Genomic DNA, 26,263 nt, shown 5'->3' on the forward strand with positions numbered 1-26,263 from the left:
CATCCAAGAAGGTTAGTTCCACCATTCTGGCATTTTTAATTACTGTGTGTCATGCAGATAAATCTTGGGTAATGATCAGTTTGTCTCAAATAAACCTTGTCTGGAGATATATTTCTTGATTTGTTATGTATAATTTGTCAGTAGATTGTAGGAATAATATGGTTCCCTCTGGTTTTCATCATGGTGAAGTAATAATTTTCTGAATATGTTTATCTGCATTTACAAGCATGCATTGTATATTTGAAATTTAAATTCATACTCACTTTTTAAAATATTTTATTTATTATTTTAATGTGTATAAATGTATTGCCTGCATGTGTGTAAGTGCACCCATGTCATGCAATGCTGGCAGAGGTCAGAAGAAGGTACCAGATCCCCTGGAACTAGAGTTATAGACAGTTGTTAGCTGCCATGTGGGTGCTGGGAATCAAACATGGGCCCTCTGCAGGAGCATTCAGTGCTCTTAACCACTGAACCATCTCTCCAGCCCCAAAATTCATGCTCACTTTAAAGTGCTGCTTTTTTGTTTCCTTTTTTACTTTACAATACAAAATCACTTTTCTGACATACAGTTTTCATCTTTTGCAGTAGGCCTGGGGACATAAAACTGTTGCTCAAGTGCCAAATTTGGCCCTTTGTCTAGTTCTATAAACTGAGTTTTACTGCAGTAGAGTCTTGCTTACTTATTTTTATATTGTCAGTGGCTGATTTCATGCTACAGAGTTAAATAAATGCAACAATGTGTGACATCACACTTGTCCTTAGCTCTGCTGCCAATATGTAAGGGTAGTGACTGCCTGGTTACTGTTCACCCCCTTGGTGCTCTGATGAGAGTCTGACGAGCTATAAAATCCTGTTGTCCTTTAAAAGAATAGAAGGGGTTGAAAAGTTGGTTTAGTGAGTACAGTGTATCCCTTAGGAACAAGTAGGCATAAGTTTGAATCTCCAGCAACCACATAAAACAGACAGGCTGTCGAATGCCCCCCAAGCCCATCAGGCTTGGGTCTTCAACAAGAAAGGAACTCAGACAGTAGTCTGAGTTTTGTAAGACTTTATTTACAGAAAGGCAGCTACAGGCAGGAGAGAACTCTCCAGTAGGAAGATTCTACTGTGGGGTCCCACAGGTTCGACAACAGGCACTGTCTAAACAGCACTCTTCTAAACCCCAGTGCTGAGGAGGCTAAGACTGAAAGATTCCTGGGGCTTGCTGTTCACCCAGTCTAACTAAATTGGTAAGATCTAGGTCTGATGAAACCCTGTCTCAAAAATAAGGTGGAGAGCAATAGAAGAAGGCATCTGACATCAATCTCTGCCTTCACACACACACACACACACACACACACACACACACGAACATGTGTACCTGTACATACATATACATACACACACATGAACACATGCATGCACATAGTAAAAGTATGTATTCTTGTTTCTATTAGTTGTATTTAGAATATTTTTTCATCAACCATAGGAAAGATAGATCCTGCTTTCATAGTAAAATTATTTTAGTTATGCATAGTACAAAGGTTCTTTTTGTTTCTTACTCTAATGGAAATGGATTTCAGAGCAAAAGCTATATAGTAAAATTGTTTTTAGTTCCTTCCTTTAATTTTTGCTTTTCATTATTTTGTTGAGTTTGATTTAAAACATTTCATACCTTAATAAAGTAGATCTGAAATGTTTGGACATTGCCCATCCATATACTAAAACACTTCTTTGCAGAGGAAGTAGAATAATTTATTCTTTTAGTGGTGTCATAACTTAAATACATCTTTTATTTCTATTTTTGATCCAATTTAATTAAATAATAGATTTTATTTCATAACTTTTCAGAAGCAATAAAGAGGAAATTATGTTCAGCAGACTTGTTTATTTTTTTCCCGTGCCTTCATAAAAGTTTAAATGGGATCCTTTCCCTCTGCACCAAAGAGAAGTGAAATAGCCCTTTCAAATCAGTATCCTTGGAAGTGAATGTTAATTAAAAATTACACTTTAAGAAACAGAAGCATAGTTTTTCTCTGGAAATGTCTGGGAGTTAAAACTAGCATAGATTAAATGATACTTTGAAAATAATAGTGAGATTTTAATAGCTATTTGGTTATTTAAACACCAGTTCCATGAAATGTATATACCCAAAGAAGTATAATTTAATGAATTTCTAACTTGGCCTTTATCAAATAAGTTTTGGTTTTTACATCATGAGTAATAGGTATGTATATTTGTGTGTGTTCATGAACCAAGTAATTGGGTGTGGTCAGAGCTGGACATCAGGTGTCTTCCTCTATCACTAGCTCTCCACCTTATTTTGGAGACCTGAGCCTCTCACTGAATGTAGCTCACCATTTCAGCTAGATTTGCTGGCCAGCAAGCCTCAGCAAGGTTGCTGTCTGATCATCCTCACTTTCCAATGCTGGCTTTACAGGCGTGCCAATGCACTCAGCTTTTAGGTGGGTACCTCAGATCCAGACTCAGGTACTCATGCTCGCAGGGCAAGCATTTTACTCATAGAGCCATCTCCTCGGCCTCTAGACTCAATTTCTTAAAAGAATATACTTATATCTTACATACTATATCCATTTGTCTTGTTGAGAAATAATATTCTCTTAGTTCTATAAAAACCAATCGCTGCTGCGCGTGGTGACATATGCCTTTAATTCCGGCACTAGGGAGGCAAAGGCAGACAAATTCTGAGATCAAGCCTGGTCTGATCTACATAGGGAGTCCCAGGCTAGCTGGGGTAACAGGGAGCCCCGTCTCAAAAACAAGCAAACAAACAATTGCATATTGCAGATTTAGAGTAAAGAAATTGGCACTTTGTAAAAAAATAACTGCCAGAGGATTCTCTAACACTGGTGCCTATGTTATAGCTTCTGATGTATATTTTAAAATCAGACATAGATTGTGTCCTGCTCCTAACCATTCATGTAGGTACAATGAAATAGGAATTATTAAATTGTGACAGTTATTAATGTTGGTGAAATACTAATTTCTCCTTATTGTCAAAATGGAATAACTGCTTCAATCACTAGGCATTTCATTCTCATTGAGTGGGCACATTCCCAGGTCTCTGGTGAGATCTACCTCTTCTTTTATCCACTTGCAAGCTCTCCTAAGTTTTGATGGAGGCGAAACATGCATAAAGAAGAAGCCAGACTCTGGGAGCACCTTGAAGATTGATCGCCCTCTAAGCAACCCAGTTTGCAGCTTCTCCTCGGTCCCAGGATGAGAAATTTTAGACTACTTGAACTATAAGCACAAATTGAGTCATTTCTGTAAGAGTAGTGTTTGATTATTTACAAAGATGCTTTTGTTTTCTTTATTAAAATATTTTATTATTTGTATTTTTTAATGTGTATGAATGTATTGCCTGCATGTATGTAAGTGCACCCATGTCATGCAATGCCTAAGGAAGTCAGAAAAAGGCATCAGATGCCCTGGAAATGGAGTTACAGGTGGTTTTTAGCCATCAGATGGGTATGGGGAATCAAACCTGGGTCCTCTGCAGCAGCAGCAGCCAGTGCTCTTGACTGCTGAGTCATCTCTCCAGATCCTGATACTTTTCTTTTCTTACAATTTTCATTTCGTTGATTTCTCATAGATGTGTCTGAGACTGACACTGGATTCTCTCCCTTCTAAGTCACATTTTTCATAGCCACACACTTTGGGTGTTTTCCTGAATGATGAAATATTTGCCTAAGTACTTAATCCATTAAAAATGAAAAGATAGTTCTAAAATATTTACTGCTTTATAAGTTATAAAAGTTATTTATGGCTGTGAATTTTTTTTTTTGGCTTTTAATGTTGTTGATCCTTTTCAATTTCCATAAACTCCAACTCACTTATTCTCTCCCACCTTCTTTCTTCTGATGCTTTTTAAGAACATTTGTGTGTGTGTGTGTGTGTGTGTGTGTGTGTGTGTGTGTGTGTGTGACACATTCCACAACATGAACGTGTAAGTCAATGGACAGCTTTTGGGAGTTGGTTCTTTCCTCTCATTATATGAATTCAGTCTATTGAACCCGGTCATTGGGCTTGGTGGCAGGTGTCTTTGCTGAGCTATCTCATGCCTTCTGTGCTTCTAATGCTTTCTAAATCTTTTGATGTTTTTATGGTTAGAAAGTTATTGAGATCAAATTAATAGGCATGTGTGTTTTCTTGAGAGTAATTTATCACATTAAAATTGAAGTTATAATTGATTTGTATGTAAGGAATGAAAATGTTTTAATGTAACTTGTAATGTCTCTGAAATATACTTACTTTTTCTGTCTTCTTTTTCCTTTTTTTGATGGGGGCCATGATCTAAGTAACCCAGGGTGGCTTTGACTTGCTATCCTGCTTCAGCTTCAGTGCTGAGATTATGGGTGTAATACTGCCAAACCAACTTGTTATGTCTGTGTGCACAGACACACCTACAAATAATTTTAGCTGAATGTGTCACTATATATCATGAATACTCTTTTGAAGATTATTTTCCTTTTCTGCTTAGCTTTCCTCCTATAATCTTTTTCAATGTATATATTTTTATTGAATTTTTATGAATTTCATACATTTTAGTCACATTTAGAGCCCCTGCAATCTGGAATCTATGTTTCTTTTCAAGGTATTTGTCCATGTATTTTTCCATGTTTGTCCATGTATTTTTCCATGGTTTGCCATGTAGATTAGCATATATAGAAATAGAGTATTAGTGGCCATCTCTGTTGTTACTCATTTTATAATAGACACTGCATACTTTTCTGCACCTTGATTTTCTTTCTAAAGATTCTTTTATAGAGTGCCAGGTATGGTACTACACATCTTTAATCCCAGATATTGGTAGTCTAATACATGAAAGTTTTTAGAGTTTGAGCTCAGCCAGGGCTACACAGCAAGTCCCTGTCTCAGAAACATAAACATACAAAAAAAAAAAAATCAGAAACCTAAAACTGGGCAGATGAATGACGTAGCTCAGAGATAGAGCACTTGTCTAGGATACGTGGAGTACTAGTTTCCATCCTAGCACTGAAAAAAAAAATAGAAATAATTCTTCATGGAAATCCAAACTAGTACAGCCCTGTTTCATTTTCTAATAGCTATAGAGTACACCATGGTATCACTGGACTATAACCTGCGCACATTTCTAGTGTTCAGAAGCTTTTGTTGTTGTTGTTTCCATGCTCATTTAGTTAATTTGATATAGACTGTGAGATTTTCCTGATTGTTAATTCAGTTTTCCTTGTTGCTAATGCTGATCCCTCAGGTCCCTCCCAGTTACAGCTCTTTTCAGTTTTGTCTGAGTAATGCCTGTAAAGAAAGATCTTGTTTTTATTTCTTTGATACTGGCAGCTTCTTGTAGGTGCTTTCTTATCTTTGTGTTGTGTGACACTACTGCTGGGGAGACGTGAACAAATGTCTACTCACTCCAGCTAGGGAGCTAATGACACACCTAAGGAAGTACCACAAAACTCCCACTTGGTGAAGCAGTGACTTTACTGGGGTTACTTATTGGAGGGTGAGTGAAGAGTTACAGGAGCATGGACACCTTGAAGGCAGCTGAGTCAGAGAGGCCTTCCCAGTGGGAACGCTGAGTTCAAGTCTCTGCACTACTTGCAGGCCACTCAGCTGGTCGGAGTCTCCTCTCCACAGCAGGCATTGCTGCTAGCATAGCCTTGCAGAGCCAGTGAGGGCCCTATATACCCGATAAATAGCGGGGGGTTCCTGAGACTTTTGAGCTCTTTACATTCAGAATCTTAAGGAACCTCCCTTTAGAACTTTATCAGTCTTAAGGAGCTTTCCTCTGGGATGGAATGATTCATTTTGGAAGAAATTACTACTCAACAGGTTGTCCATTGTTCTATGGAATTATTATATTTTCTAAGGTTTATAATTAAATATATATTTTAAATTTGCATTGAAGATATCTTTTCAAATATAAAAGTACGTTTTATTAAAATTTTACCTAATCGTATGTTTTATAATTACCTTTGGGAACATCTTGCTTTCAATAAAGATATCTTCCTGACAGGACACATTGTATCCGGGACACAAATTTTGATTTTTTTTTCCTTTCTTTGTAACAAACCACCACAAAATATAGTGAGATATGAAACAAAAATGATTATATTTCTTATGGCTCTGTGTGTCTTGCTTGAGGTCTCATCTGGTGGAGTCCAGAGGCCCTTGAGGCAAAGTCATCTGTATTCTCAGTCGGGCTCCTCTCCCCTGTGGTTAGATTCAGAGCATCTCCCCCTGGTCTTTCTGTGAGGATTCTCCTATGAGATACCACATCACAGCATGAACTCCATGGAGCAGGAGAATTGAACCTGTCACCCCTCTCTGTTGCCCTGGCAGCTGAGTCATGGCATCACCTCCTCCATAGTCCATTCCAAGTCACCTCTCAGCCTAGATGCTGCGTGGGGAGAACAGTGGACGGGCATGAGTCCAGGAGGGCTGACACTGGGGATATTGGAGACAGGATTCTCTAACATCTTTCTTGGTGTGCTTCTAGCTGTGGCTAAGCATGTGGCCCCTGCCCTTGGATTGTCCCTTTCCCTTGGATTGCATACCCACAATAGGTTTAAGAGGAAATGTTACCTTTTCCTCTTAGGGTAGTTGTTTGTAGTTTGCTGAAGTGTTGATCAAATGATTCCTGTTTTCCCAGTAATAACCCTTACATTCTTACCACTCTCTGCAGCCCCATTGCGCCCTTCACCCTCATAGCCTTGACTTTCCTTTTCACTCCTTTTTATTGCTTCTCTCCTTCCACTCTCACCCTCGTTTCACCATAGCTGCCCCTGACCTAGGCTGCTAATACAGTTCTAAGAATTCCTAGTCCCCCAGCTCTGAAATCAGCCCTGTTGAGTTTTCTCTGCATCTACCAGTAGCCCCCTCTCAGCAAATGTGAGCCTCTTGTCAGTGAAAAGAAAAAGACATTTCCCACAGTGTCTTCTTTTTGGGCAGCTCTCCCACATCCTTCTGTAAGCTGCTTTATGATGCTACATACAGATCAGCCTTTCTGTATTCCTGTCCTCATGGGACCCTCTTCACTTCCTAGGGGCTTCCTTTGCTCCCTAAGGAACCCCTCTTGTTCTACATTACTTCCTACAAGGGAGTAAGCCAAAGACAGGGCTTCTTTTCTTGATTATTTTGCTGGAACACATGCTCCATTAGCCTGCTTATCAGTGAATTGTACATGATTTGCATGTCTTAAACTATCTCACTCTACCTTCACAGATTTGTTTGTTTGCTTGCTTGCATAAAACTTTTAGGTTAGAAATTAATTTTGCTCAGGATTTTGAAAGCGTCTCTGTTTGCTGGTGTTCAGGGTTGTTGTTGAACTGCCATTTTAATTGTTTAGCTTTTATGTGTGATTCATATTTCCCCTTATCTTTATAAGTTTTCAGTATCTATTGTTAATCCTCAGAACAATGAGACCCCAGCATGTATCTGGAATGTTTTCTGTAGCAGGCCATCACCTACCTAGCTGGGTCTCATGTCTGGCCCTTCTCCCTTCTATCAGATTGCTGCAGCTATTTTCACCCCCCACCCTTCTCATTAACACTTTCAAGCACAGTGTTGCCTCAGGTCCCTTGCACATCCTATTCCCTCCTGCAGAGAGTGTTCTCCCAGGTATCCCCATGGCTCTTGTCTTTACTTCTTTTTAGTCTACTCAAATGTTACTATGATTATGTGGGGGGGGTACTGGAATCAAGTTAATGAACATTCCCCCCTTACCTCCACCCTTACTCAGTAAAGAAGCAGAGGTGGAATTCTAGCCAGACTGTAATCTAGGACTTTTCAGATCTTTAGTAATACTTTCAACAGAAAATGGTGAGCCTACCAACCTAAATGATTATTTCTTGAGCAACTGAAAGCAGAAATTATTCCAGGTACCTTACATATGCAATTGAATATGAGCCATACTCAAACCTGAAATACAGGTGCAATCACACCACATTAAAATCACAAAATTAAAAGACAAGAGACATTATTTAACTAGTATAAGGTCATGTAAAGTCAGCTCTGACACATCAAGTGGAAAAATTGAATATCATTGAAGTTGTAATAGCATGTTAACAGATGTAAGACTTTCTATAAGATGGCTTAGGAATAGCTCTATAATAGGCCTATGACAATTCTTCCCTGTTTCACAAAGTAAAACATGTTTAAATAGGAATGTTTATGGAATTTAGTAGACTTTAAAAACTCCATAACAACCCAAGATAGATGTGTGGAAATGGGTAAGAAGCCCCAACCTTACTTAGGGACTATTGTGCAACCAATGATGACTCCTGAGAGAGAGAGGTGGGGTTTTTTTGGTTTATAGTTTTGGGTTGCTTTTTTATTTTCAGGGAGCAACAAGGTTAGTTAGGTTCAACAGGCTCCAGTGGATGGACTCACACCTAGGGACATTTGGGGATACAAACTTGGCTAGATAGGTCTTAACATATATGACTGAATACATGAAATATGGTGGGAGGCTATAAGGAGGACAGATAGGGGAGGAAATCTAAATTAATGATCAAGATATATTTTATGAAACTTGTAGAAATTCAATAAAAATATTTCAAAAAAAATTCCATAAAATCTATATTAAGCTAATTTTTCTCAAAGTACCAAGTGCTGATTGATCAAGTTACTGGATTTTACATATTTAAATATTACTTTGCATGAAGATACTATCAAATATTACTGTACAATTGTTCTAGTTTGTTTCTCCATTGCTGTGAAAAAAACACTGACCAATATCAATTTGGGGAAGGGCCCCATGTCAACTTGACAAACAAAACACATCACTATTAAACCATAACCTTTCCAATTCTTGTCCCCAAGATAAGATGTTAATATCACAACATAAGACAGTACAACCTTAAAAGCCCCACAGTTCTTAAAAAATCCAAACACTTAAAAGTCCCATAGTCTCTTATAAAAGTCTCATAAATGGGTGGGCTCCTGTAAAATCTGAAACAAGTACTGTCTTATTTCAAAGAGAAGAATCGGGCACACCTAAGGAAAACTGAAGTCCACCAAAGTAGCTCAAGGCTGGACATCTGTGATTCACTCATGATCTTCTGGACTCCAGTGGGTTCCGGTAGCTCCACTTCTCTGACTCTGTCAACCACAGCACACACAACTCATCTCACAGACCCAGGCTGGCCCCATTCCACACCTACTGCTGTCCTTGGCAGTCCCACAATCCTGGCATCCCCAAAAAGCTGGGGACTCCACTGAAACTAAGGCTACACCTTCACCAATGGCCTCTTCTTGCCTCTTGGGGTACAAAACCTCAGATTCTCTCCATGACCCCTTCAATCCTGGGGTCTTCACTGCAACTGAAGCTGCACTTTCACCTATGAAGAGTGCCAAGCCTCTGCTGCTCTCTGTGACCCCTTCAAGCTTTCAACACCAGAACCATGCAGGAGACTCATATATTACCAAGTCCTGCTTCCAGCTAGAGATGGAAGCTCGGACCCCCTCTCAACCACAGCTTCTGTGTGCAGACCCTGAGGAAATACTTCCCAGAAGATTTCATCACAATGATGCTGGTCTCCTGTTACTTACAGCTGATTTTCAGCCCCAACTAACCAGCATCACTTGTCCCAGTAAAGCAAAGGTTTTATTTCAGGTTCTGGTCTCTTCTTAATCACAGCTGATTTTTCAGCCCCAGTCGACCAGAACCCACAGATTCCCAATTCAAAATATCACACAAACATCCCTGATGGTCTCTGCTTCCCTTTGAAGCTTCACAATCTAGGTCTCCATTGTTCACAACTCTTTCAGCATAACTATTCCAAGTTCCACAGCAACAAACTCTAAGCACTCAATGGCTTTCCAGCCCAAAGTTCCAAACACTTCCACAATCCTCCTAAAAACACCAAGGTCTGGTCTGTCACAGCAGTACCCCACTCTTGGTACCAATTTCTGTCCTAGTTTGTTTCTCCATTGCTGTGACAGACTATTCTGACCAATACCAACTTGGGGAGGAAAGGGTTTATTTTATCTTACATCTCCTGGGTCACAGTTCATCAGGGAGCCCAAGGTAGGACCTCAGAGCAAGAACCTGGAGGCAGGAGCTGGAGCACAGGCCATGGAGGAATGCTGCTTACTGGCTTGCTTTTCTGGCCCCTTCTCAGCCTGCTTTCTTATGCAACACAGGCCCACCTTCCCAGGGGTGGCATCACCCTCAGTGGGCTGGGTCCTCCCACATCACTCAACAATCAAGAAGATGCCCCTCAGACATGGCCACAGGCCAGTTCAATAGAGGAAATTCCCCAATTGAGGCTTCCTCAACCCAGGTGTGTCGATTTGGACACACTAAAGCTATCCAGCACAATAGTATGCTCTGGTAGTTTTGCAGTATAGCAGATACAACAAATAATCATCAAACTTGTTAAATTCTATTTCACTCTAATGCTTTTTTGCTAATGTTCTTCATCTATAAGAAATCCACAAAGTACATGCAAATAATTCAAAACCTTTATTTCTTGCAAGAATTAGAAAAGCTTAAGATATGTGAAGAGACCGGGCAGATGGCTGTGGGTAAAGCACTTGCAGTGTAAGCAGGAGGACAGAGTTTGGATCCCCAGGACCCACGTAAAAGCTGACTTGCTTGGAGGCCTGTCTTTAATCAGAGTACATAGGAAGCAGAGGCAGGAGATGCTTGGAGAACACTGGCTACCACTCTGGATTCAGCGACAGACCCTGCCTCAATATATGAGCTGGAGAGCTACTGAGGAAGACACCTGAGATCAACCTCCAGACCTAACATGAACACACGTGAACCCACACTCACATGTATAACCATACATGTGAACATACATACCTGTACATGCACTCTCCATACAAATATATGAAAAAGAAAAAACAAGGCGGAGAGCAATTAAAGAAGACATTTAAAGTCAGCCAGTGGCCTCCATACGCATAGCACCCCAGCACGTGCACCCCAGCACACATGCATGTACCACACACACACACACACACACACACACACACACACATGAAAGAAAATATGTAAAATATGTCAGACATCCCATAGTGTACTCAGCAAATCCTATTCTTGTTACTTATTATTGGTATTGCCCTTCCTTAAATTAACTCTTGGAATCTGGAATTACAGTTTTCATCACTGGACCACATTGTTTATTTGGTAGTGGACGCTTCCCACCCATGTTCTATTTTTAAATTGTCTGAACAGAAATATTTTTAAAGGGGACAAAAAACATTCTACTTTAAGCATTTGGGGGTGGTGAGTGGCCCTGGTGAGGTTACCCTTGATAAATCTGAAGACTCCTGTGATTCTGGATGTGTTCAATATATCCCTGTTTTCACACTTCTCCATCCTAGGAGGTTTGTCTCACTAGGTCTCTAGTGCCCTGTGCCTGCTGACTCACTGGGCCTGGGGAGACAACAGGGGGAGATTTTAGAGTTAATGAATGTCATGTCAAGGTTGGTTATATCTCTAGCAGGTAAACTTCGCTAAGCTTGCAACTCAGGTGACTGCTGTCTGCCCCTTGTCCCTCTAATGCCCCTCTAAGCCTAGGTTCCAGATTCCCTGTTGTTAGAACTGAGGGGAGGAATGTACCAGGGTCGGGCTCAGAGCCAGTATCCATTCTATCCATAGTAGTTTCCCAGCCCTTCCTCACACAGTTTGAAATAGTTGCTCTATTAAATCCTTCTCCAGTTACCCACTGTGCTATTTTCCTCCAAAACTCTAATAAACCATAAAGAGATAGATGATAGATAGATAGATAGATAGATAGATAGATAGATAGATAGATAGATAGATAGATAGATAGATAGATAGATGGTAGATGGATGGATGGATGGATGGATGGATGGACGGATGGACAGACAGACAGATAGATAGATGATAGATTAAAAATCCCATATGAAGGCAACCCCAAAGATGCCCTAGACACACATAGATTAGTTGAGATTCAGCCAGATAAAATCTGAAAACAGGTTTTCTTCAAATTCTGATTAAAGACCTAAAGACACAATTTGCTTTGCCCTCAGGGTAGAAACTAATGGTGGCTGGTCTCAGCATTACATCCAAATGAACAGGGATGCGTTCTTTTTTTTTAATATTTTATGTGTATGAGTATGCATGTATGTGAGTGCACCTATGTCATGCAATGCCACGGAGATCAGAAGTGGGCTTCAGATTCCCCTGGAACTGGAGTTAAGGACGGTTCGTAGCCACCATGTGGGTGCTGGGAATCAAACCCAGGTCCTCTGCAAGAGCAGTCAGTACTCTTAACTGCTGAGCCATCTCTCCAGCCCCAGGGATACTTTATTTAGTCATTCTAGGTAATCTCTAGCAGGGTCTTTGAGAGTCTTAAAATCCATCACCTTAATAAAGCCTGTCTTCCGGAGGAGCTTTTCAACCAGGTTAGCCTGATGCATTCCTCAACACAGGTTTGAGTTATGCTACTTGTCTTTTAATTCTTTGATTTCTAGCACCAGCTTGTCGAACTGGTTTATTTTAGAATGAACTTTTTATTACAGTCATAATGTCTGCTGTCACTGTATAGCATTACTGAAAAATGATCGGTCTATAGCTTGCAAGTTCTGTAAAGGGTAGGGACTGTTTGGATTTGAATTGCTTGTTTTATTTTCCTTGTTTTCTTGTTTATTTGTTTTCTTACTTGCTTCCTTTGTTAAATTTTAATTAGCATTATTTCTGCTGACAGCCCTGGCTGGCCTGTGCTAGGTGCTTAGTCACTATGTAGTAAATGAACAAACTAGAGGCCAGTGTTCACCTGCCATATCAGAGCTTTTAGCCCCCATGCTTTCCTATTTCTTTTTTTATAATTTATTTAATAACCATATAATTAGTCAAGGCATTTCATAGTCAATAACAGTTTCCAGAGCAAAGATGCATCTCTTTCAAAATTGGCTGAAATTTTTAGGTTCCCAGTGTTGAATATTAGTACAGTCATACCATGCTTTCCTATTTCATCTTAGCCCATCCTTGTACTCTGAAAAGTCACCCTCTGACAGCCTACCACCCTGGCAATCCAGAAAAGAAAAGAAAATATGTTGGTTCATTACCTTTTCTACTTTTTTTTCTCATTTATTCTTTTTAACATCCCTGAAAGAAAACAGGTCTGAGCTGGTTTGTTTGCCTGAGTTAGTACATTCTCCATTGCATTGAATTACTGATCACATGCACAGAGTCCAGAGCAGGAGGCTCCCCGGCCTCTTGCTCATTTTCCTGTGTGCCTCCTGCATCTGTCTTCTAACCATTAGTCTTGATTATGGCTTTTGCCAGTTGCTTAAATGGAACTTTGCTTCGTTGTTACATGAAATAGTGAGGGGTTTCATCCTGAAAGGGAAGCCTTCTTGTAAAGAGATTCTTGCACTGTTGAATGACAGTGCTAAGCTGGCTGAAGTCCTCCGTGCGCCCTGGCAGCACCACAGAAGTTAGATGGGTGAATCAGAGAAAACCTCAGAAGGGTAGGGCACCTCACTTCTGTCTTTAAAGGCTAAGGGATCCTGTCTTCTGTGTGCTGTTTACTTTCTCAGAATGTGACTGTGTGGGTAGTGCTGGATGGTTTTACCATTATATCCTGATTTGGATGAATCTGGGAACAAGGATTTTGGTTTTAGTTAACCAGAGCTAATAGTTTTCGCAGCCTACTAAATTATCAGCGGACTCTCTCCTTCCCTTATATATTGCTGCTTCTATTTCCCCTAAGAGCTGGTAGTCCCTAAGCAGTATGTTACACATGTACACTTCTCATTGCTCACACTACACTATTTCCTTTGATCTCTACAATGTTTTGAGTCTGATATGATCTAAACTTTTCATCCTTTGAGCCCTTCTTAATAACCTGATAGCAAGATAATGGATTTACATCTGGAAACCTGACTTTTCAATTAGCTTTATACACACAACACATAATAGGATAAAACTATATACTATATAGATTACTTTTCCTATATAAGCAGTCTTTGGATAGAAAATTTGAATAAGGGATACTTTTGCTAAGAGGCTGAAGAGGAAGTTTATACAAATCATCTCTATTCATCATCCAGTGAGAGGCAAAGGGCTTATGGGAAATAAAGACCAATCTCTTTCATCCAGTAAAAGCTGCAGGGCTGTAATCCCATTTTACAACTGTTTTTGGCTTTCAAATTTATCTGGAACTACTGGGTAGGATACCGAAGTAATTAATATCACCCACTGATTTGTGTACCATGGTAAATATTATGATGTCATTAATACTAAGGCCACAATTCATGCTTCCTCTTATGTTCATATAGTTCATTGGGGTACTTGTTCCCCCTTGTGACTAAGCAGGTTTCACCATGACAGCTGACACCCATATTCGCTCCACCACATCGTATTACTACTTTTGTGATTCTTCTTAATTTTTTTTCACTCACTGATGCAAACACTTGGGTATAGCACCAAAAGTAAATTACACCCTGGGTAAATATGGGAGTCAGGAAGTAAAAGAAGGAAAGGTCCTTCTGAAGCTCATTCAGTGTTCATCCGTATTTAGTTGCAGTGCCTAAGAATCAGAAAGATTTTCTGTTTAAAAATAGAGCTATAAAACAGTCTGCACAGTAAGATGTGCATTGTATTCTGTGTCAAGGTGATTTGCATAAAAATTTATTAGGGGAAAATTCTTTATCAAAGGATCCAGTATAATTATTTTTGTTTTAAGTTTAGAGTTACCCTGTATCTTGTAAAATAGAGAGTTTAGTGATATAAACATGTGAAATGTGTGTATGTTATATACCACTATAAAAACTCCCACATAAATGTACAAGTATTTTTTACATTTCTCCATTTGAATTCTCTACACTTTTTTATAGTAAAGCAAGTGAAAAATGTTAACTAGGAATCTAACAGTGGCTTTTAATCTTTATGAATTCTAAAAGTTACAAAGACTATCCCAAAATCTAATTTCTCATTTCTAAATAAACAAATGACATTTATTTCAGGCTTACTATATGTGAATGACATTATCTCACTTAACCATCAAATCACAAGCATTTAAAAATCTTATGAGAGGAAAAAAGTCAAGTTGATTTTGGAAACTTTTCTTAAAGTAATGGTTTTTTGAAGCAACTGCTTATGGAATGAATTTATAATGTGCCGTGGCTTGGAGATAACTTACTGAGTTCGACCATAGGGTGGAGGTGGTAATTTTAGTTCTCTGTGAAACACTTCAGGACATACCATGCTGACAGTGGAGTCACACCTGAACCCAGTGTTCCAGCAGGCTCTTTTTTTTTTTTTAAGTATTTTCATTGATTTGAGAATTTCATACAATTTATTTTTATCATATTCAAACTCCCTCTCCTCTCCCCTTTTAGCCCCGCTCTACTACCCCCAGCTTCATGTCCACTATTATTATTTACCTTTTTTAATTTTTAAAAGGCCTATCGCCAGTTGTGAGTTCGAGGCCAGCCTGGTCTACATAGTGAGTTCCAGGACAGCTGGGACTGCAAGGAGACCCTGCCTCAAAAAGACAAAAAAAAAAAAAAAGAAGAAGAAGAAGTCCTATCAATTCTAAACTGTGTTTCTTTCCCAAGTTCTCTTAGGTGTGGGTCTATGTCCTTTGTACTCTGATCAGCCTACCAGGTTTTGCACCAGTGACAAAAGCTGACGATCCCTCTCCCAGCACGTTTCAATTGCCAATACATCTCAGCTAGAGCTGGCTCTTCCTGCCCACCTCCCCATTCCATACTAGACTCCTATCTGGCTTGAGTTTTCACAAGTCTTATGCATATTATCATAAGAGCTATGGGTTCATATGTGTGACTACCCTGTAGTATCCAGACAATTTCCTTGTATTCATCTACCCTGGCTCCTAGAGCCTTTCTGCCTCTTCTTCTGCAGTGATCACTGAGGCTTGGGAGTTTAGGGTGTGACCTAGGTGTCCTTAAGACTGAGCATTCCACTGTCTCTTCTTTCTGAGCAAGTTCTTGCCCTCTGTGTAAATCTGGTACTGAGTCCTACCAGCAGACACTGTGGTTCCAAAAGTCTAAAATTGGTACTTTCTACATATATTTTCTCATCAAGAAGTTAAAATTATAAAGTAAAATTTGTCAAAGCAAAGGCACCAATAATAAAAATATTAGAAATTACTCTTCTCTCTCCCTATAATTATTCTTTCACATAACCTTATTTTTGTCATTTAGTAAGTTTACTAATTATTGCATTGTTCTGTGTGGTCCTTGCTCTTTGTACCCTGGACTAAGCAGAAAGTAGCAGAACTGTATTTACTCTTGAACATTCTAAGATAAAATGAAATCAGACTGTCTTGTGAAAAATTAGAGTTCTGAAAAAGAAATTAGTCTTTTATGTTACACTTTAGTTCTTTAAAAATACTGCTACAGCTCTTTCAGTCTATAAGATTTTGGAAAAATGTATTAGATACACCTGTGTCAGGTGATTTGCAAGCTTTCCCTCCTAGCTTATAATTTGTCTTTCACAAAGCAAATGCTAATGTTAATAATGTTAATAAGACCCAATTTAATATTTTGCCTTTTATGATTTATGCTTTTGATATCAAGTCTAGGAACTCTACCTAGCCTGAGACTACAAAGATCACCTATTTCCTAGAAATTTTTATAGTTTCATGTTTCACATTAAAGTCCTTAAACAAGCCTGCATGTCTGGAATAAATCTGACTGGGTCTATTGTTCTTTGGGTCTATTGTTCTTTGTGCATACTGTAAAATTTGATTAGCAAACTTTTATTGAACATTTTTGCATCAAAGTTCAAGAGAAATCTTGGTCTGTGTTTTTCTTTTTAAGTGTTATCTTTGCTTGGCTTAAGAACCAACACCTTATAAAATGAGGGTCCACACACAAAATGCCTCCACAGGCTTATGTGTGGAAGGCCTTGTCCTCACCAGCTGGTACCATGGAGAGGTGATTAGATCATGAGCGGCTAACCTCATGGATGGAGTAACCCACTGATGGACGTACAGCTGAATGGGCCTAGCAGGGAAGTGTGTCGGTGGGACCAAGCACTCTGTCCAGTCTCTCTCTCTCTCTCTCTCTCTCTCTCTCTCTCTCTCTCTCTCTCTCTCACACACACACACACACACACACACACACACATATACAATGTGATAAAACCTCCCAAATCATAAACGAAGTAAATCTCTCCTTCACTTTTCAAGCTATTTCTCCCAGATATTCTCAGTGATAGAATGCTAACTAAACATACTCTTCATTTTTTCTGCAACAGATTAAATAGAATCGATATTCTTCTTTGAATGCTCGTTAAAATTATCCAATAAAATCAACCTAGGTCTAGACATTTCTTTCCCGGCTATTTGATTACAAATTAAATGGGTTTTGTTTGGGGTTTTTTTCTTCACTTTTTGAAACAAGGTCTTGCCATGAGCTGGCCTGGAACTCTACAAAGACCAGGCTAGCCTCAAACTTGTAGCAATCTTTCTGCCTCTGCCTCCCAAGTGATAGGATTACAGGTGTGTACTACCATGCCTGGTCACAAATTTAACTTTTAATAGTTAATAGTTTAATAAAACCTGTTTAGTTTATCCATTTTAAAAAAAAAAACAATTTTAGAAATATGGATGGAAGAGTAACTTTTAATAGTTAATAGTTTAATAAAACCTGTTTAGTTTATCCATTTTAAAAAAAAAAAAACAATTTTAGAAATATGGATGGAAGAGAATTTTGAGGTTAGTAACATGTACCAAGAAATCAACAGAGAAATAAGCAATATCATTGCACACAGAAAGGGAGGTAGGCCACCAGACTTACAAAGCTTTAAGAAAACCCTGTGAAATCAGCAGCATTAAGGTTTCAATTAACACCACAGTATTTGTCTTTGTTTCGTTTCCTGTTGCTGTAATAAGATACTCTGACAAAAGCAACTTCAGGGAGAATGGGTTTTCTGGCTCACAATTCTGGGGTACAGTGCATTGTTGTGGGGGAGTCAGGGTGGCAAGAACTTGAAGGATATCGTATTACATCCCTAAGTGCAGACACATTGAATTGTGTGCATGCTTGTGCTCAGCTCACTCTCCCCTTTTCATTCACTCTGGTGTCCAGCCCTGAGATGGTACCACCACATTCAGGTTGAGTCTTCCCTGCTCAGTTCACCCAATTAAGAAAATCCCTCACAGGCGTGCCCACAGGCCACCGGAATCTACACAGTTCCTCACTGAAACTTTCTTTCCAGGTGATTCTAGATCGTGCCAAGTGGATGATTAAAACTATCACAGTATTAAACTGAAATGTAGCTTAGTAAAGTCTAAATTTTTAAGTTTTAGTGTAAGTATACTATCATGAATTATCAAACTAGAATCTAGTTTGACATTTTTTAAAAAACCACTTTAAAAAAAAAATAGATGTATTAGACTTGAAAATTACTTGCTAAAACCTTATTTGCAAGATAACTTAAAGAAAATGCTCACTGGATGTAGTGGCTCAGACCTTTAATCCCAGCACTTGGGAGGCAGAGGCAGGCAGATCTTTGTGAGTTAGAGGCCAGCCTGGTCTACATAGTGAGTTCCAGGACAGCTGGGGCTACTAGGAGACCCTGTCTCAAAAAGAAAAAAAAAAGAAAGAAAATTTTTAGTTATTATTGCCATTCTACTAATTTCACATTTAAATAAGAGTAACCAAAGAATTAGCCATGTCAAAGCTGCTGTCTTCACACAATAAATACATAGTTATTGTTTATTAGAAATTTTCAAAGCTTTGTAGGCCCACATTGATTGTGGCTTGGCAGTTCCTCTAATGTATGTGTGTATATATACATGTGTGCCTATGTATGAATTCTTATATTTATAATTATAGCTTTATCATATTTTTTTAAACTTGATTTAACTGTGTTTGACTTACTATTCTGAAAGAAGAGTAAAAATAAAACTAAAATTTAGACACATCTTTTATCAATTTATGTAATTGTTTATGTTTCAAAGGCCTAAGACAGTAGAAGGCTGGTATCCAAAAAACAATAAGGAGATCATACAATAGGAAATTATTAAGTCTAATATCTTGTATTATAGTATTCTGAATGGTGGCTTCATTTTCTTACAAATAAAGCTCTTTTGAAGCACTTTACTTCTCAATGCTTAGGCTGTGTCTACAGGAATCACTGACTTGGATGTTTTGAGACAGTCCTTTTGAGGGGTTGGGGGTAGATAACTATTCATTTGCCAATAAAGAAAATGTTTTGTAATGCAAATCCAGATACTCTTCAACTTAAAAAAGACTTGATAAAACTACCAGTTGAAAGCACTGTAAACTGAAAATGCATTTAGCATACCCAGCCTACTAAACATAGGGCCTTAACAATGCAGACCAAGGTCTGATATTAGCTGTTTCCCCTCAGACCCAGTGCCAATTCAGAGATGTGATTCACTGCTTTTGCTAAGTGTGACCAGAGAGTACAGAGCCAGGTATTGCAAGCCTGGAAAATGATCAAATTCAGAATTCATTTTCTACTAGATGCATACTGCTTTCATGCCATTATAAAGTTGCATAACCATAAATTGAACAGTAGTAGTCAAGTTCAGGTGAATATTTTTATGAGTAGTCTTTGCTGTGTAACATGAGGTTTGATTTGCTGATCACATTCTCCTGTTCTAAATAATAACCTTGTAAGCAAACAAGAATGACTGGATGTTACACTTTTATTACTTAGTATCATAACTTTGTTTGTCTGAACACCCCTCAAAAATTTGTCCTGAGGCAGGGTGTGGTGGTGCACACCTTTAATCCCAACACTTGGGAGGCAGAGGCAGGCGGATCTCTGAGTTTGAGGCCAGCCTGGTCTACCTAGTGAGTTTCAAGACAGCTGGGGCTACAGGGAGACTTTGTATCAAAACAACAACAACAAAAAAATTGTCCTGAAAGCTAAGTGAGGTAATATGTAGAGTACATGAAGAGTTGGGCAGTAGGGTCCTTTAATGTTATTCAAAATGGAGTGCCAGCTTCTGATTTAACATGTGCTTATTTCAGAATTACTTCAAATCCCAATGAGGAATAGAACTCATTTTTAAAAGATATAAACTTCCAAATACAAAGTAGGAAAGAGCTACATAGTGATAAAAAGTGTCAAAAAAGATGTTAGCTTAAAGAAAATAGAAATTCTAAAGGAACAAGCATAAGAAAAATAAAACTTTTAAACATGGAAAACTCAGAACTGATATCTGAATAATTTTTGAATGAACTAAAAATGGAAAATGTGTAGAAAGTAAAAGCATAATTTCATCCCAATTCCATAACAAACCAGAGTTAACTACTATTAAAAGTCTGGCAGGGTAGAATAATTTTACTCTGAAGAGGTTAGATGAAAAGATCTTTAGGACCGAAGACAATAGACTCAAGTTCATGAATATCCAGTCAATAGATATTTCAGGAAAAACCCAGAAACAGAAGCAAGGAAGTTTTCCAAGTAGCCTAAAGGATATTTCTTAGTGAAGGACAAGATCATGCAGGATGGAGAATTCCTGTGAAACCCATCAAAACACTTGAGAAAGATGCTCATCCAAACATATCTTGCAATTTTAGAAATCACTTAACCAAAGACCAATGCTGAAAGTTTCTCCAACTGAGGGAAAAGTTTTAGAACCAATATGTAACTGACTTCTCAATAGCAACATTTCAAGATAGAAAGCATTGCCTTTCAACTTCTGAGATCGTGAGACTGGAGAGATGACTTAGTGGTTAAAAGCACTGGCTGCTCTTGCACAAGATGCAGGTTCAGTTCTCAGCACCCACATGGCAGCTAACAACCATCTGCAACTCCAGTTCCAGGGGATCCAATGCCTTCTTCTGACCTCTGTTGGCATTGCACGACAAAGGTGCAGGGAAAACACTCATACACATAAAATAAAAATAATAAAATATTAAAAAATAAAATTCTGGGATTGAAAAGATGAGATGATTGAGCATGTAAAAGTTCTTGTCACTAAGCCTGAAGACCTGACTTCCAGGCCTAGTACCCACATAATAGGAGAGAGAAAATCAGCTTCTGAAATTTGCCCTCCGGCCTCCACATGCACACCATGGCATGACTACACACACATAAATAATTAAATAAATAAATAAATAAATAAATAAATAAAATAAATCAGTCAATAAATAAATGGTTTAAAAAGTTAATTCTGAGACTCTGATTTTTAACCTAGATTCTATTCTCAGCCAGATTACCATTGAATGCAAATACACCATGAATACACTTACAGACATACACATCATTAAAAATTTGTTTCCAAAGACCCTTTTGTTAAGGTTTTGCTTTTATTTTTAATTATGCATATATGTGTATGTCTATATGTGGGTTTATGCACTTAACTTGAGTACCCACAGAGGCCAGAAGAGGGCATCAAATTCAACTGTGACTCCAGCTCAGGAGGATGAGAACCACCTGACTCGGGTGGTAGGTGCTGAACTCAGGTCTTTTAGAAGAGCAGTGTGCACTGTTAACCACAGAGCCATTTCTCCAGTCCTACAAACTCTTTTTCTTCAGAAAACTCAAAGGTACATTTCAACTGTTGTCTACCACCAAAGAGAGGAAGATGGATGTCGCAGTTTGTGTTCATTTGTGTTAACTGCCTGCTTATGAAAGGATGAATATCCTTCTAAGGAACATAAGGTCCAGATCCTGACAATCAGCCAGTCTCAATATCTCTGTTGAAATCACAAATTACTTCATCACCCAGAGACTCTGACTCCAGGATGACAAAGATTTTGAATTTAGCAGACAAGGGTTTTAAAGTAGTTTTTTAAATATTTTATTATTTCTTTTATGTGTATGAGTATATTGCCTGCATGGATGTGAGTGCACCCGTGTCATGCAGTGCCACAGAGGTCAGAAGAGGGCTTTGGATTCCTCTGGAACTGGAGTTAAGGATGGTTCATAGTCAACATATGGGTGCTGGGAATCGAACCAGGTCTTCTGCAAGAGCAGTCGGTGCTCTTAACCACTGAGCCATCTCTCTAGCTCTAAAGTAGTTTTTATATCTGTGCTCAGGAACTAAAAAGGTAACTTTCAGAAATGCGTCCTATCAAAAAGCACATTTTTTCTTTTTTTATATAATTGTTTCTTTTTTAAAATATTTTTATTATTTTTATTTTATGTGTATGAGTATATTGCCTGCATATATGTGAGTGCACCTGTGTCGTGCAATACTGTGGCTGTCAGAAGAGGGCTTCGGATTCCCCTGGAACTGGAGTTAAGGACGGTTCGTGGGTGCTGGGACTCGAACCCATGTCCTTTGCAAGAACAGTCAGTGCTCTTAACCACTGAGCCATCTCTCCAGCCCCTAATTTTGTTCTTTTTTAATAATATTTTTATTGAGCTTTTGTATATTTCATACAACAGTTCTTAATTAAATTAAGAGCCCCTTCCCCATCCATGTTGCCATAACTCTCTCACCACCACCAGGCCTCATGTATTCTACCATATGTGTTAAGTCCCATCCAGTCAAGCATTTTACCCAGATGTCCTTTGGTGCAATTTCATCCTAGAAATCATAAGTAAGGTCTACTCTCCCTCACCTAGTAGTAATCTGTCTCCAACAGTTCCCAGGGCCAGCCCACTACCCATTTCCCTCATTCTACTCTGGCCCCTGTCTGAGTGAGTTGACATGGATCCTGTGCTCGATGCCACCATTGCTACAAGTTGACATGAGCAAGCTTCCCATGATCTGAAAGCCTCTGTTCCCTTTTGTGCATGGACCAACTCTGGCTCTTACAGTCTTTCCTCCCCCTCTTCTGCAGTGGTCCCTGAGCCGTGGGTGGGTGAGGTTTAATATAGGAGTCCAATCCAGGGACACACTGCAGTCTCTTATTCTCTAAAACTTAGCCAGTTGTGGCCAAGAAGTAAATTTTGAAAGAGCAAAAATGAAAAAGAGGGATCCAAAATAAGTAGAAGTCTGGAGGCTCCTAGATGGCTTCACAACACCACAAAAGGAGAACAATTACAGATTTTTTTCATACCATAATAGGTCTAATTTGAAATACTAGATGGTTCACATCAAAATAAGCCAAAGAAAAAAGAAATAAGGTAATTATTAAGTACAAAGAAAACTATCATAAGAAGAATTTGATCATATTGGTTAAACTATTGATGATGTTTATATAGTCATATGAATTAACACCAGTTTTATATTTAACAAAAAATGCAATTCCTAGGCAAACTCTGAAGGACAGGGACAGCATATGACAACACTAATTCCTCACCTCATAGCAAGTCAAAGCTGAAAAATGAGACATTGTAGGTTTACTTCAACTATAAAACTAATAAAACCAATATTCAAAGATTGGAAAAGTGATTATTCATGGAAGCAGCATCACAGGTTGGAAAGAGGCATGACAATTTATTCCAGTCTGTCATTAAAAACATAGACTATTGTTTGATTTTCACTGTCATATACCTTTTTTTAAAAGGTTTGTTTATATTTTTGTGGATGAATGTTTACCTAAATGTATGTATGTGCACCATGTGCATGCTGTGTCTCAGGAAGCCAGAAGGTGGCATCAGATACCCTGGAACCTGAGTTACCAATGGTTATGAGCTGCCGTGTTGGTCCTGGGAACCGAACCCAGTTCCTCTGCAAGAAGAGCCAGTGTTCTTAACTGCTGAGCCCTCTCTTCAGCCCCCTATCATATACTTTTTAACTTAGGTAAAATTTTAAATGTCATTTGTGCATAGGACAATCTCTGGTACAAAAGAGATGCTCGGTATACAATGGCTGTTATTACTCATAAAATTACTCTTCATTTGTAGTCAGTAAGGGTCCAAAAACTTCATAAAGTGAACTTCAATGAAATTCAGATGAAAATGTACCATAAACATGAATCTAGAGAAACAACTTGATGCAGCTTAACTTGTACAATTACTTGTGGGAGAATTGAAAGTGGAATCCAGCTTTCCTGATTTCCAGCTTCCTTCAGTCACTTCATGGAGCATTCATAGAACACCTGTGATGTGTTCTATGGCTCAAGAAATTGCAAACTGAACATTTAAGTACCATGGCTAGCTCATGTGATAACACTATTGTATGAAAATAACAATAGCTCTTCTTTCTTTGAACCTTAGAACCTTGTAATGGTCAGCTTTCATTGTCAACTTTACTAGATTTATGATTATCTTGCAGGCACACCTCTGAGAATATCTATGAGTGTGTTTCCAGAAATTTTAACTAAAATAGGAAGATTCATCCTGAAGTAGGTGGCCCTAACTCATGAGCTGGTATCCCAGACCAAATAAAAAGGAAGGAAGGAGAAAATGACAGTCTCTTTTCAGCCTCCTGACCAGATGCTATGTAAGCAACCCTAACATGACAATCCCATCACCTCACAATCCCATAACCATGCCTTTCCTGCCCTGATGGACCATGAGCCAAATAAACTACCTTCTTTAAGTAGATTTCCTCTAGTATTCTGTCACTGCAAGGAAAATCTAACTAAAATAAGCCTATATTTTGAAGAAGAGAGTGCTAATCCCTATAAAAAGTTAGAATTTCCCATAATTTAAGTATTGTACTAAGGTAGAGTTACCCAAATTAATAATACCAGCAAGAGGGTGCGTGTGTATGTGTGTGTGTGTGTGTGTGTGTGGGAGAGAGCGAGGAGTGAGAGAGAGAGAGAGAGAGAGAGTGAGAGAGAGGGCATTTTGTTATAAAATTTCATTCATGTAAATATGGACGCTATATCCCATGATTTTCATTTGGCAAGCTGGAGACCTTGGTCAGCCAAAGTCAAAGTAGCCATTCCAGCTTAAAAGTCATTATCCTCCAGGCACAAGAAGACATGATGTTTCAATAGGAGGGGGCAGGTTGGTAAAGGCCAGTGCCCAAACTCATATGCTCAAGCAGAAGTTGTTCCCTTTCATTCAACCTTTTCTATTCCACTTAGAACTGTTCCCCTTTTCAGCTGATTTGATCAGGCTTATCCACGTTATGGGGGATGCTGTGGGCTCAATGTCCTTCCTCTCCAAAGTTTGACTTAATAATTGCCATTGTGATCCTCAGGGATTAATGCTATGATTGTAGTAATGAGTTGTATATGGTGGATGAGGACACCTGATGAACCCCCTGTCTTTTCTGTGTGTCACGCATGTCCACTTGCTCCTCTGTTATGTTTTGATGCAGTGACAGCCTTTTGGGATGCTAGTACCATACCTTAGGACCTCCCACCTGCACAGCTGTAAGCCAAATAAACTTCTATTGTTTACAAATTACTCAGTCTTTGGTATTCAATTATATCAGCAAAACATGGTCTAAGATAGAGGGCAGCCTATTGTGCCTGGCTTACTGATTCAGATGGTAATCTCATTCAGAAACACCTTCATGGACCTATCAAGAATACTGTTTTACCAATATCTGTACATCTGGTGGCCCCCATCAAGACGGCACAAAATTAACTATGACAAGTACACAAAGGCTCAAAGAATATAAATCATCTAGAGCTGATTAGGAAACCAAATTATTAAGAACACAGTATCACAGGCCAGTGAAATGGCTCAGCAGGTAAAAGGTCCTTGCTGCCAACCCTGAGTTTGATCTCTGGAACCCATAGGGTAGAAGGAGAAAACCAACTCCCAAAAGTTGTCCTATAACCTCCATGTGTGTACCCACACTCATATGTACAATATACATGTATGTATGTATATATGTATGTATAAATAATAAATAAATATTTAGGCTTTACCCACATTTATATCCATTTTTATATACACATGCATACATTACACACTAAGAACTACATATCAGAGAAAACATGCGGTTTTTATCTTTCTGAATTTGAGTCATCTGGCTTTTATACTGAAAAGGAGACCAATAGACAGTAAAAATTAGGTGGTGATAGGACAGGTGGTAGGCCGTAAAAGTGGAAAAGAGACTTGGGGGAGGGGAACTAAGGATGGGTTGAGGAGGGAATGAGGGGAGGAGAATCACTAAAACACACTTCTTTTGAAAAGTTATAATGATATCTACCACTTTGTATGCCAATTTAAAAAATAAAAAGTATTGTTAAAATTTTTTAATAACGGGAGGCAGGCAGGAGGATCTGTGTGAGTTCGAGGCCAGCCTGGTCTACATAGCAAGTTCCAGGCCAGCTTTGGCTACAAGGAGACCCTGACTCAAAAAGCCAAAAATAATTTTTTTAAATATGAGTACGTAATCAACTTTCTTTAATAGTAGATGTTTTAAGACATTTCTTATATTGGTTCCTTTGTTTTCATGTTAAATGCCATGATCTTGAGCTAAGTGCTCCATTTATCTGGAATGCCCCATTGCCAGGCTATTCTTTAAATTGATATTGTTAAAAA

General features: G+C 38.7%; 1 protein-coding gene across 2 annotated transcripts in view; it reads left to right on the plus strand.

Moving 5' to 3' along the window:
• Window positions 1-26,263, plus strand: part of Supt3h (SPT3 homolog, SAGA and STAGA complex component) — a 459,651-nt gene that overhangs the window by 297,003 nt on the left and 136,385 nt on the right. The window lies entirely within an intron of this gene.

The sequence above is a fragment of the Nannospalax galili genome, unplaced genomic scaffold, assembly GCF_000622305.1.
Source record: "Nannospalax galili isolate Female #2095 unplaced genomic scaffold, S.galili_v1.0 scaffold653, whole genome shotgun sequence".
Classification (NCBI taxonomy): Eukaryota; Metazoa; Chordata; class Mammalia; order Rodentia; family Spalacidae; genus Nannospalax; species Nannospalax galili.